Below are 12,150 nucleotides of genomic sequence, written 5' to 3'. Positions count from 1 at the left end.
ATACAGAGTGCAGAGTTTAGAGGTGCGCTACGTACAGAGTGCAAAGTTGAGGGGTGCGCTGCGTACAGCGTGCAGAGTTGAGGGGTGCGCTGCGTACAGCGTGCAGAGTTGAGGGGTGCGCTGCCTACAGAGTGCAGAGTTGAGGGGTGCGCTGCCTACAGAGTGCAGAGTTGAGGGGTGCACTGCCTACAGAGTGCAGATTTCAGGGGTGCGCTGTGTACAGAGTGCACAGGGTTTAGGAGTGCGCTACATACAGAGTGCAGAGTTTAGAGGTGCGCTACGTACAGAGTGCAGAGTTGAGGGGTGCGCTGCGTACAGCGTGCAGAGTTGAGGGGTGCGCTGCGTACAGCGTGCAGAGTTGAGGGGTGCGCTGCGTACAGCGTGCAGAGTTGAGGGGTGCGCTGCGTACAGCGTGCAGAGTTGAGGGGTGCGCTGCGTACAGCGTGCAGAGTTGAGGGATGCGTTGCGTACACTGTGTAGAGTTCAGGGGTGCTCTGCGTACCGATTGCAGAGTTCAGGGGTACCCTATGTATAGAGTGCAGATTTCAGGGGTGCGTCATCTAGCCCACTCTGCACATTGGGAGGACGCACAGATGTCACTATAAAACCCTGCTAGGGCAAGGTGACACCCACCAACATGAGGCAGTGAAAATAAGACTGCCTCAGCAGGAAGAACGCCATGTTTTCAAGGAAAGACAAGCAACAGCTAATGTAAGTCTGGACCTTGGAGTTTAATATCACCATAATGACAAACCAGAGGCTTCCCTAAAAATGGTTGTAAACCCTCAAATACCAAATGAAGTGACTGGCCTCAGGTGATACACGGAGATGAAACAAATCCTCCTACATAATTTGTTCCAGTTTATCTACAGTCTTCTCTTCTCTACATCAAAGTCCGGAATTTATACAGCTTGTCTGAGAGTTCAGAACAAAGAGGGCGGAAAGATGAAATTACACGCTGCAGAGCTCAGTAAGGAGAGCTCTGAGAGCTGATTGGAGGACACACACCCCTCTACACAGCACAAAGGAACAGAGCTGAGGCTGTCAATCGGCTGGAGATCCCTCCTCCCGTGTCACCATTTTTCTCTTGGTGTCAGGAAAACTTGTCAGAAGTGATTCATGCTGATAGCAGAGGAAGGAGGCAGAAGACAGAAATGACACTTAGTGCTCTTAATTGAGACAAGTACACACTATAGAGGGATAAGCTTTTTTAATATTTCATGTCTGAGGTTTACAACCGTTTTAACCACTTGACATCCGCGCTATAGCCGAATGACGGCTACAGCACGGACCTGAATTCCCGGGAGGCCGTCATAGGAAGGCCTCCCCTGTGCACGCGCCCTACAGGGCGCGCGTGGAGCGCGCTGTGATCACCGAGTCACTGAGACTCGGATGATCACCGATCCGAGTAAGGGGCCGGTCCCGGGCCCTTACCATGTGATCAGCTGTCAGCCAATGACAGCTGATCACATGATCAAAACAAAAGCTCTGTGATCGTTTTCTTTTTCTCCTCACGCTGACAGCGCATGGATAAAAAAAAGCCGATCACCGGCTTATCAGCAAGGGACATCAGTCCTGAAGAGGAAGAGGCAATTCTGCCTCATATATGCCACCAGTACCCCCTGCCAGTCCCACCTGCCATTGCCACCTGACAGTGCCCACCAGTGCCACCTATCAATGCCCACCAGTGCCACCTATCAATGCCCACAAGTGCCACCTATCAATGCCCACCAGTGGTGCCAATCAGTGCCCCCTAGCAGTGCTGCCTATCAGTGTAACCAATCAGTGCCCATTATTGCCACCCATCAGTGCCCATCACTGCCACCCATCACTGCCACCTATCTGCTGTCTGTGTCAATGGTCGCAGCAGCAGGACACGGGAGCGTGCCCGCATGAGTGCCCAGAGGGAGAGCGGCTCTCCAACGGGACACTCGAGAAGAGGAGGAGCCAGGAGCGCCGCTGAGGGACCCAAGAAGAGGAGGATCGGGGCCACTCTGTGCAAAATCAACTGCACAGAGGAGGTACGTATGAATTTTTTTTTTTAAACAAACCTTTACATATGCTTTAAGTTTTCCAACTGCATTGGAAAAAGCCGAAGTCACATTTCACCTAATTTATTCCCCCGGCGTTTCTTCGGTCATTCTTATAAGCTGTTATTGGAAAAAAATATGTAACCGCATTGTTGGTGATAGAACACAACATTACCTTCTTGTTTCTGGATACAAGTGACTATGGGAGCTTTTATAAATAGAAAGTAAATTCTGCCAAAAATCACAGCAGATTATTTGTGTTTTGTAGTATTTATGTGACTGTGGGCCCCATCCTCATCTACCAGCATTATCAGGATGGACTACACATGTACTTTCTCTCCAAAGTCAACTTCACTATCCAAGGTTGTTACTTTTGAACAATCTATTCTAGACTGCCTATTGAAGAAGGCCCTTAGGGCATGTTCACATGTGTGGCTATACTGCCGCCCATCTGAAAAGCAGTCCATGGTGGATCACTTTTCAGAGGGTGTTTGACAGCCTTGCTTAGCCCACCGTCTGCTTAACCCAAAATGCAGGCACACCACATTACAACCGGGTGCATTGTACTCGGTTGAAGGGTGGTTGCAGCACGGCCTCATTCAGGTTTTGGCGGTGATACTGTCTGCCGAAAGCAAGATTTTTCATTTAAATTTTGCTGTGACGTGTACAGCTCTGATCATCTGCGTGATCAAGGGGGGGGGGGGGGGGTGACGTTAAAACTGCAGCCCAACTGCCTGCATGCGTATGAGCCCTTAAAGTGTACCTAAACCCAAACAATGAACTTCTCTTATTTGATCCTATTTGGTCTGTTAAATATACCGTTGAAAGTGTTTTGCTATATCTTTTCAATAAGTGCATAAAACACCTGTCGATCCTGCCAGAAATCTTGCAAGCCATAGATTATGCAATGTTCTTTCCTGCAAGAAAATTGCTTTATTTCCCCATCAACACAGTCAGTGTTAAAGCATTTGTTAACCAAAAAAAATATATATATACGGTGTATATATGATCCTGTTCTCTTAAAGCGTGTTATACAGCACAGTGCTTGTGCTGTGTCGTTTGGCCCCCTATATCATCTGAAAAACTTGGCTGATCCTGCCAGTTTATACTCTCCTCTATGTAAACTGACCACAGTGTAGCATGGCTGCTGAGCCCTGACACCGTGGTCAGTTTACATGCCTCCGTCAGCCGCAGCTCTCCTGTCTCTCCCCGTCCTCTCCCCCTCCCTCCCTGCCTGACGGCTCCCCCCACCCCATATATACCTTATTTTTGAGCGCTGATCATGTGACCTATCTCCTCCTCCCCTCCAGACTGACGTGAGCGGGGTGAATCTTGGCCCCTCCTGCTGCATCTGTCAGATGGGGAGAGGAGAAAGCCGGTGGGTCATGTGACCACTGATCAGCACTCAGAAATGAGGTATATACTGCATTTTTTTTTTTTATAAAACACACACACAGGGGGACATATTCTTAGAAGACAGAGCGGATTATATAAAGTAAGACATGTGGGTTAAGAAACACTTCAATAGGGGAATCCCTCCCAGTGCTATTGTGTTCTGCTGGTGGGGAGCCTTCCCTGCTGGGAGTACACAATGATAAATGCTGGCAGCTACAGCAGCCAGCAGTAATCACATGCAAAAAAATCCAACAGGCTGGTTGTACTGAAGTTAATCGATGGATCGACTTCAGCCTGCCCATAGATGGATTTAATCTCGGCCAGTCTCTGTTGAACCGTTCGAGATTCAATCCATCTATGGTCGGCTTTACTTTAGGTCAGGGGTCTCCAAACTTTCCAAACAAAGGGCCAGTTTACTGACCTTCAGACTTAAGTGGGGGGGGGGGGCAGACTGTTACCAGTGGGAGTGGAAAATGTCTTGGCATGAATGGGAGTAAATAATGCTCCATTATTGGTATTAGGGAAGAGGAATAGTGCTCCACCATTGGCATCCGTGAGAGAAATAGTAACCCATTATTGGGGTCAGTGGGATGAATAGTGCCCCATTGTTTGGTATAAATGGGGTGAATAATGCCCCATTATTGGTGTCTGGGAGGGAATAGTGTCCAAACATTGGTGTCAGTGGGAAGAATAGTGCCTTATCATGGTGTCTGTGAAGGAATAGTGTCCCATCATTGGTGCCATTAGGAGGAATAGTGTCCCATAATTGGTATCAGTGGGAGGAATAGGGCCCCATCATTGCTGTCATTAGTAGGAATAGTGTCCCATCATTGGTATCAGTGGAGGGAATAGGGCCCCATCATTGGTGTCAGTGGAGGAAGAGTGTCCCATCATTTGTCCCATTGTTGGTGTCATTGGGAGGAATAGTGTCCCAACATTGGTATCAGTTGGGGAAATGGTGCCCCATCATTGGTGTCAATGGGAGGAATAGTGTCCCATTGTTGGTGTCATTGGGAGGAAAAGTGTCCCATCATTGGTGTCATTGGGAGGAAAAGTGTCCCATCATTGGTGTCATTGGGAGGAAAAGTGTCCCATCATTGGTGTCAGTGGGAGGAATAGTGTCCAATCATTGGTGTCAGTGGGAGGAATAGTGCCCCAAGGGCCAAATAAAGGCAAGCAAGGGGTTGCAGTTGGGAGCCAACGGCTCCAGGTTGTCACTCTAGGGCAGGAAGTGTGTTCTTGGCAGGGTCACTAGGTAAAAATAAAGAGAAAAAAAGCTTAAAAAATAATAATGCAGTCACCACATCTAAGGCGGTAAGCTGCAATATATTACATGTTTGTTCTTGGGTTTAGATGCACTGAATTCCCATTATTTTAGCCAATGGGTCCTGCGGAAGAGTAATAGAATCCATATCATACGTGGAGCCTTGGACATTGCCATTGTTTGATAAGATGTGTAAAGTTCATCTATGTTATAGTTCAGTCCCTGTACTTTACACCTTGTCAGCAGTTCTGTCTACTTCATGATATATCGGCTACACTGGCAGCAAGAGTCTGAGGATAAGGTAGGACTGCCACTAAATCATTCCTAAATCAATACATGAGCAATACGCCGACTGATTTATGTGAGCCCTGCGGACCTAGTAAAAGAGATCAATATACTATATATTCTACTTACAGCGGAACTTCACCCTAATGCCGCGTACACACGATCGAACATTCCGACAACAAAACCGTGGATTTTTTTCCGACGGATGTTGGCTCAAACTTGTCTTGCATACACACGGTCACACAAATCTTCTCGGAAATTCCGAACGTCAAGAACGCGGTGACGTACAAGACGTACGACGAGCCGAGAAAAATGAAGTTCAATAGCCAGTGCGGCTCTTCTGCTTGATTCCGAGCATGCGTGGCACTTTTGTGCGTCGGAATTGTGTACACACGCTCAGAATTTCCGACAAGAAGTCTTCTTGTCGGAAAATTTGAGAACCTGCTCTCAAACACTTGTTGCCGGAAATTCCGACAGCAAATGTTCTATGGAGCATACACACGGTCGGCATTTCCAACAACAAGCTCACATCCAACATTTGTTGTCGGAAATTCCGATTGTCTGTACGCGGCATTAGGCTTAATGTACAGGGACGTTTTTACAACCTCTCCTAAACGATTTAACTTGACAGATAGTAACGCATGTTTAAGATGTCCGTTTTGACGCGTTTACATCCCGCATTTAGCAGCGTTTTGCCGCGTTTTAAAAGCGTTTGAAAAAAAAATAAAATGATTATTATTTTTTTTTTTCAAAATAGCCAAAAATGAAAAACGCCTGTAAACACAATGCGGCTAAATGCGAGTTACTGCGTTTAGAAGCGTTTGGCGATTGAAATGCCTCTAAACTCAGCATCTGAACTAATTTTTTTGCTTTCCAAAAAAGGCCTCTAAACTCAACTGCCTAAAAACGACTATAAAGGACCCTGTGTACATGTACTGATAAGATAACATAGAGGAGAGTTCAGGGGCAAATGAAAAATATGCCCGACTGTCCGTTTAGCAGCAGAAGTCTACATGAGGCCTAAATGGAAAGTTCCGCTTTTTGAAATCCCCCCCCCCCCCCTTACCATTTCTTGGCAATTTTTTTGGGGGGGTGGGGGGAGCAAGTATGAGGTCTTGGCAGGTACCTGCTCCTTACTCTCGCTGGAGTCGCCTAGAAAGTTCACACATCACAGGTCCAAGAGGTTGCAGGATCATTCACAGGGCACAGCACAGTTCGCACTTGTGTGAAGCAGCAAGAAGTCACAGCAGGCTTCCCACACCAAACACGCCAGCGACGGAGACCCGAAGACTGGAGAAGAACCGGCCCGGGTGAGGACGACGCTGGATCTCTGGACGGGCACCCGGGTGAGGATGATGCTGAATCTCTGGACAGGTACCCGGGTGAGGACGACGCTGGATCTCTGGACGGGCACCTAGGTGAGGACGACGCTGGATCTCTGGATGGGCACCCGGGTGAGGACAACGCTGGATCTCTGGATGGGTACCCGTGTGAGGACAATGCTGGATCTCTGGATGGGTACCTAGGTGAGGATGACGCTGGATCTCTGGATGGGTACCTGGGTGAGGACGACGCTGGATCCCTGGATGGGTACCCGGGTGAGGACGACGCTGGATCCCTGGATGGGTACCCGGGTGAGGACGACGCTTGATCTCTAGACGGGTACCCGGGTGAAGACGACGCTGGATCTCTGGATGGGTACCCGGGTGAGGACGACGCTGGATCTCTGGATGAGTACCCGGGTGAGGACGACGCTGGATCTCTGGACGGGTACCCGGGTGAGGACGACGCTGGATATCTGGACGGGTAGCGGGGTAAGGACGATGCTAGATAATAAAAAACACGTTATCTCCTCCGATTCCGCAACATTTCTGATTGACGAATGACCATTCAGAAAAGCTGAAAAGCACAAAATGAAAAACGCGAAAAGAAAAGCGCAAATCAACACTCACCAAACTTCTACTAACACGAAATTAGCAGAAGGAACCCAAAGGGTGGCGCTAAAGAGCTGAAAAACCATGTAATACGTCTAGTACGTCACTACGTTCGTGATTGATGGCCAACAATTGTGTGCCGTTTGTATGCAAGACAAGTTTGGGCCAACGCCCTTCGGACAAAAGTCCACGGTTTTGTTGGCCAAAAATCCGATCGTGTGTACGAGGCTTTACAGACCACTTTTTGCTACAGGTAAGCCTATAATAAGGCTTACCTTTAGCTACCCTGGATATCTCCTAAACCTGTATATATACATATACAAATCATTTAAGTTAATTTTTTTCCTCATTAATGTACACACAGCACCCCATATTGACAGAAAAACACAGAATTGTTGACATTTTTGCAGATTTATTAAAAAAGAAAAACTGAAATATCACATGGTCCTAAGTATTCAGACCCTTTGCTCAGTATTTAATAAAAGCACCCTTTTGATATAATACAGCCATGAGTCTTTTTGGGAAAGATGCAACAAGTTTTTCACACCTAGATTTGGGGATCCTCTGCCATTCCTCCTTGCAGATCCTCTCCAGTTCTGTCAGGTTGGATGGTAAACGTTGGTGGACAGCCATTTTTAGGTCTCTCCAGAGATGCTCAATTGGGTTTAAGTCAGGGCTCTGGCTGGGCCATTCAAGAACAGTCACAGAGTTGTTGTGAAGCCACTCCTTCATTATTTTAGCTGTGTGCTTAGGGTCATTGTCTTGTTGGAAGGTAAACCTTCGGCCCAGTCTGAGGTTCTGAGCACTCTGGAGAAGGTTTTCGTCCAGGATAACCCTGTACTTGGCCGCATTCATCTTTCCCTCGATTGCAACCAGTCGTCCTGTCCCTGTATCTGAAAAACACCCCCACAGCATGATGCTGCCACCACAATGCTTCACTGTTGGGACTGTATTGGACAGGTGATGAGCAGTGCCTGGTTTTCTCCACACATACCTCTTAGAATTAAGGCCAAAAAGTTCTATCTTGGTCTCATCAGACCAGAGAATCTTATTTCTCACCATCTTGGAGTCCTTCAGGTGTTTTTTAGCAAACTCCATGCGGCTTTCATGTGTCTTGCACAGAGGAGAGGGTTCCGTCGGGCCACTCTGCCATAAAGCCCTGACTGGTGGAGGGCTGCAGTGATGGTTGACTTTCTACAACTTTCTCCCATCTCCCGACTGCATCTCTGGAGCTCAGCCACAGTGATCTTTGGGTTCTTCTTTACCTCTCTCACCAAGGCTCTTCTCCCCCGATAGCTCAGTTTGGCCAGACGGCCAGCTCTAGGAAGGGTTCTGGTCATCCCAAACGTCTTCCATTTAAGGATTATGGAGGCCACTGTGCTCTTAGGAACTTTAAGTGCAGCAGAAATTTTTTTGTAACCTTGGCCAGATCTGTGCCTTGCCACAATTCTGTCTCTGAGCTCTTCAGGCAGTTCCTTTTGACCTCATGATTCTCATTTGCTCTGACATGCGCTGTGAGCTGTAAGGTCTTATATAGACAGGTGTGTGGCTTTCCTAATCAAGTCCAATCAGTATAATCAAACACAGCTGGACTCCAATGAAGGTGTAGAACCATCTCAAGGATGATCAGAAGAAATGGACAGCACCTGAGTTAAATATATGAGTGTCACAGCAAAGGGTCTGAATACTTAGGACCATGTGATATTTCAGTTTTTCTTTTTTAATAAATCTGTAAAAATGTCAACAATTCTGTGTTTTTCTGTCAATATGGGGTGCTGTGTGTACATTAATGAGGAAAAAAATGAACTTAAATGATTTTAGCAAATGGCTGCAATATAACAAAGAGTGAAAAATTTAAGGGGGTCTGAATACTTTCTGTCCCCACTGTCTGTGTGTGTGTGTGTGTGTGTGTGTGTGTGTGTGTGTGTATATATATATATTTATTATTATTATAATTTTTTTTATTATAAATGTTTTGTTTTTGTTTGTTTTTTTTGAGTGGGGACATTTAGCCCCGGTTCACACAGGGGCGGCACGACTTGCAGGTCGCCTCACCGAGGCGACCTGCACACGACTGCCACAGCGACTTGCAAAACGACTTCTGTATAGGAGTCTATGCAAGTCGCCCCCAATGTAGTACAGGAACCTTTTTCTAAGTCGGAGCGACTTGCGTCGCTCCTATTAGAACAATACTATTGTACAGAACGGGAGGCGACTTGTCAGGCGGCTAGGTCGCCTGACAAGTCGCCCCTGTGTGAACCGGGGCTTAAGGGGTTGTAAAGGTAAAAATTTTTTCACCTTAATGCATTCTATGCATTAAGGTGAAAAAACTTTTGACAGTACCGCCGCCCCCAGCCCCCCCCCCCGTTTTACTTACCTGACGCCTCGAATCTTCGCTGCTCGTCCTCGTCATCTTCATTGCAGCTCAGCCTGGTCGCTGATTGGCTGCAGTGGATGGATTGAAAGCAGCGCAGCCATTGGCTCGCGCTGCTGTCAATCACATCCGATGACGCGGCGCGCCGGGGGGCGGGGCCGAGTGATACAGCGAGGGGCTATAGCCGCCGGCTGTATCACGGGAGCGCGCCCGCAAGCACTCACCACCATGCGAGGGAGCTCGCATTAAGGTGGTAAATGCTTGCGGGGAGGAGCTGAAACAGCCGCCGAGGGACCCCAGAAGACCAGGTTCGGGGCCACTCTGTGCAGAAGAGCTGCACAGTGAAGGTAAGTATAACATGTTTGTTATTTAAAAAAAAAAAAAAAAAAAATATCTTTACAACCCCTTTACCTTTGATTCCTGCCCAGGTGACAGGAATTGGGGGAGATTCTGCCCAATTGTGCACTGCACTATACAAATCTATATAAAACATAGGGCCCATCATACTGATCAGTTTTTGATGCATCTTTGGAGTTTAAAAAAAATGCATGAAAAATGCATCTCTTTAAATCCTATAAAACTGGTCACACTATAGGTGCGCTCCGCTTTGAAAAGTCCTGCATGCCGCATCTTTGGTGCAGTTTTTTTTTTTTTAAAAGGCATCAAAAGCGCATCAAAAACTGATCAGTGTGAAAGGGCCCTAAAAAATAGAGTACTGACAATTGGATGGATCATTATACTACATTTGTACTGATGGGTCTCCTTTAAAGACTCAGTGTTTTTCTGTCATGTGACTAATGAATCAGAGGCAGCTGTAATGTGATTGGCAGACCATAAGCTAACCATTACACGTTTGGGGTGAAAGTGCAGTACAAGAAATCCAGACGTCTTCACATCACTGTGACTACAGATCGGCTGATCGTCTGATATCTGGGTGAGACGTGAATTTAATGCAGAGCTTTGTATAGGACGGACATACCCAGGCAGTGCGCTGGGTGCAAATCTGGTATACTGCAAGAGACCAGCCCCTTCCTGCTGTGCAAAAAGTGTACATCCAATCCGAACTAATATATAGGCAGTGATTTACTAAAGGCAAATAGGTTGTCTACTTTGCATAGGAATTTCTCGTGAGCTTAGTGAATGTGGTGAAAGAATACCCAATCTCTATATTTGTTAGCATGTGATTGGATGATAGAAGTCACCAGAGCTTCACGTCATTCGCTAGGCTATTTCCCATCGGCGCATGCGCTCTGAAGGAACGGCCACCTGTGCCGTTTCTGCAGGCGAGTGTTCCGTGACCGGCGACTACCGTATGCAATGCGCGGGAGTGACGTCACGTGGCTCCGGCCAGTCACAGAGCTAGAGTCTGCAGCCCCGGAAGGAAGATGGGCAAAGATGGATGCGGCCTGCAGCAGGGATGATGCAGGCTTTGTTTGCAGGTAAGTGTCACATAATGCGCTAGTATGCGATGCATACCAGCACATTATGCCTTTACTTTGCAAGGAAGAATAAAAGAAGAAAAACCCACCAGGGTTTACTTCCTCTTTAAGAGTTCCCTTCATTGGAACTAAGGGGCCAAGCCCAACCCCTGAAAAACAACCCCACACCATAATCCCCCCTCCACCAAATGATATGGACCAGTGCACAAAGCAAGGTCCATAAAGACATGGATGAGCGAGTTTGAGGTGGAGGACCTTGACCCGCCTGCACAGAGTCCTGACCTCAACCCGATAGAACACCTTTGTGGTAAAATAGAGTGGATGATGCGAGCCAGGCCTTCTCATCCAACATCAGTGCCTGACCTCACAAATGCTCTTCTGGAAGAGTGGTCAAACATTCCCATAGACACACTCCTAAACCTTGTGAACAGCCTTCCCAGAAGAGTTGAAGCTGTTATAGCTGCAAAGGGTGGGCCAACTCAATATTGAACCCTACCGGCTAAGACTGGGATGTCATTAGAGTTCATGTGCGTATAAAGGCAGGTGTCCCAATACTTTTGGTAATATAGTGTATACACACACACACACACGTGGATTTTTTGTTAGCTATGTATTTAAATAAAATCCTTACCTGCATATTTAAATACTATTGCCTTAAAGAGGAGTTCCACCCAGGGGGGCCCATGAAAAAAAAATTAAAAGTCAGCAGCTACAAATACTGCAGCTGCTGACTTTTAATTGGACACTTACCTGTCCCGGGGTCCAGCGATCCAGGGGATCGAAGCCCCGCTCGTCTCCCCCTCCGTTCAGAGGCGCCGGCATTGCAACTGTGGGCGCCGGGCTGTGGCTTCACAGCCTGGCACCCACTGCGCATGCGCGAGCGGCGCCGCGCGCCGTGATTGGCCGCTCAGTCACCTGGGACCTGTAATGGGTCCCAGATGATTGACAGGAGGGAAGGAGCAGAGCGGAGCCCTTCCTGTGCCAAGGGGGAAGTGATGTCACCAGCCCAGGCACTGGAAGGGGCAGACTACGAGGGACCACCTAGCAACAGGCATTTAGAGGTAAGTTAAAAAAAAAAAAATATCCAAATTTTTTTTGTTTGTTTTTTTAGGATTTTTCATGTATTTTTGTTTTTTTGGGTGGACCCCACTTTAAATAAGTCTCTCTGTTAAAGTGAACCTGCAAGCTGTTTTTTTTTTTTTTTTTTTTTTTTTTTTTTTTTTTTTACATTCTTTATTTATAATTTTCAAAGGTCAGACAAAGATGTATAAAGGTCAATAGAACAACCCAAACAGTGGACAAAGCCCGGTTAATGACATACATATCCATTGAGGGTATCAACCGAAGAAAGAATCCGTACATCATAACACAGCAACAATAGACCTTAGCATGTTAGCTGGCCAACCTTTCAGCTGTTTTAAAATTTTGA

At 47.1% G+C, this 12,150-nt stretch overlaps 1 protein-coding gene across 2 annotated transcripts in view; it reads left to right on the top strand.

Annotated features, from left to right (window-relative positions):
• GLB1L2 (galactosidase beta 1 like 2) overlaps nt 1-12,150 on the top strand; it is a 96,426-nt gene that overhangs the window by 31,345 nt on the left and 52,931 nt on the right. Inside the window, exon 1 of one of the 2 annotated variants that reach the window (XM_073603486.1) lies at nt 10,063-10,216. The exons of the other annotated variant lie outside the window; for it this stretch is intronic. The gene's annotated coding sequence lies outside the window, so the exon portion shown is untranslated. Of the gene's footprint in view, nt 1-10,062; nt 10,217-12,150 lie in introns of those variants that run through there. 2 annotated transcript variants of the gene reach the window in all.

Source organism: Aquarana catesbeiana, linkage group LG10, assembly GCF_042186555.1.
Source record: "Aquarana catesbeiana isolate 2022-GZ linkage group LG10, ASM4218655v1, whole genome shotgun sequence".
In the NCBI taxonomy this organism is placed as follows: domain Eukaryota; kingdom Metazoa; phylum Chordata; class Amphibia; order Anura; family Ranidae; genus Aquarana; species Aquarana catesbeiana.
This window is presented reverse-complemented; position numbering and strand designations above follow the sequence as displayed.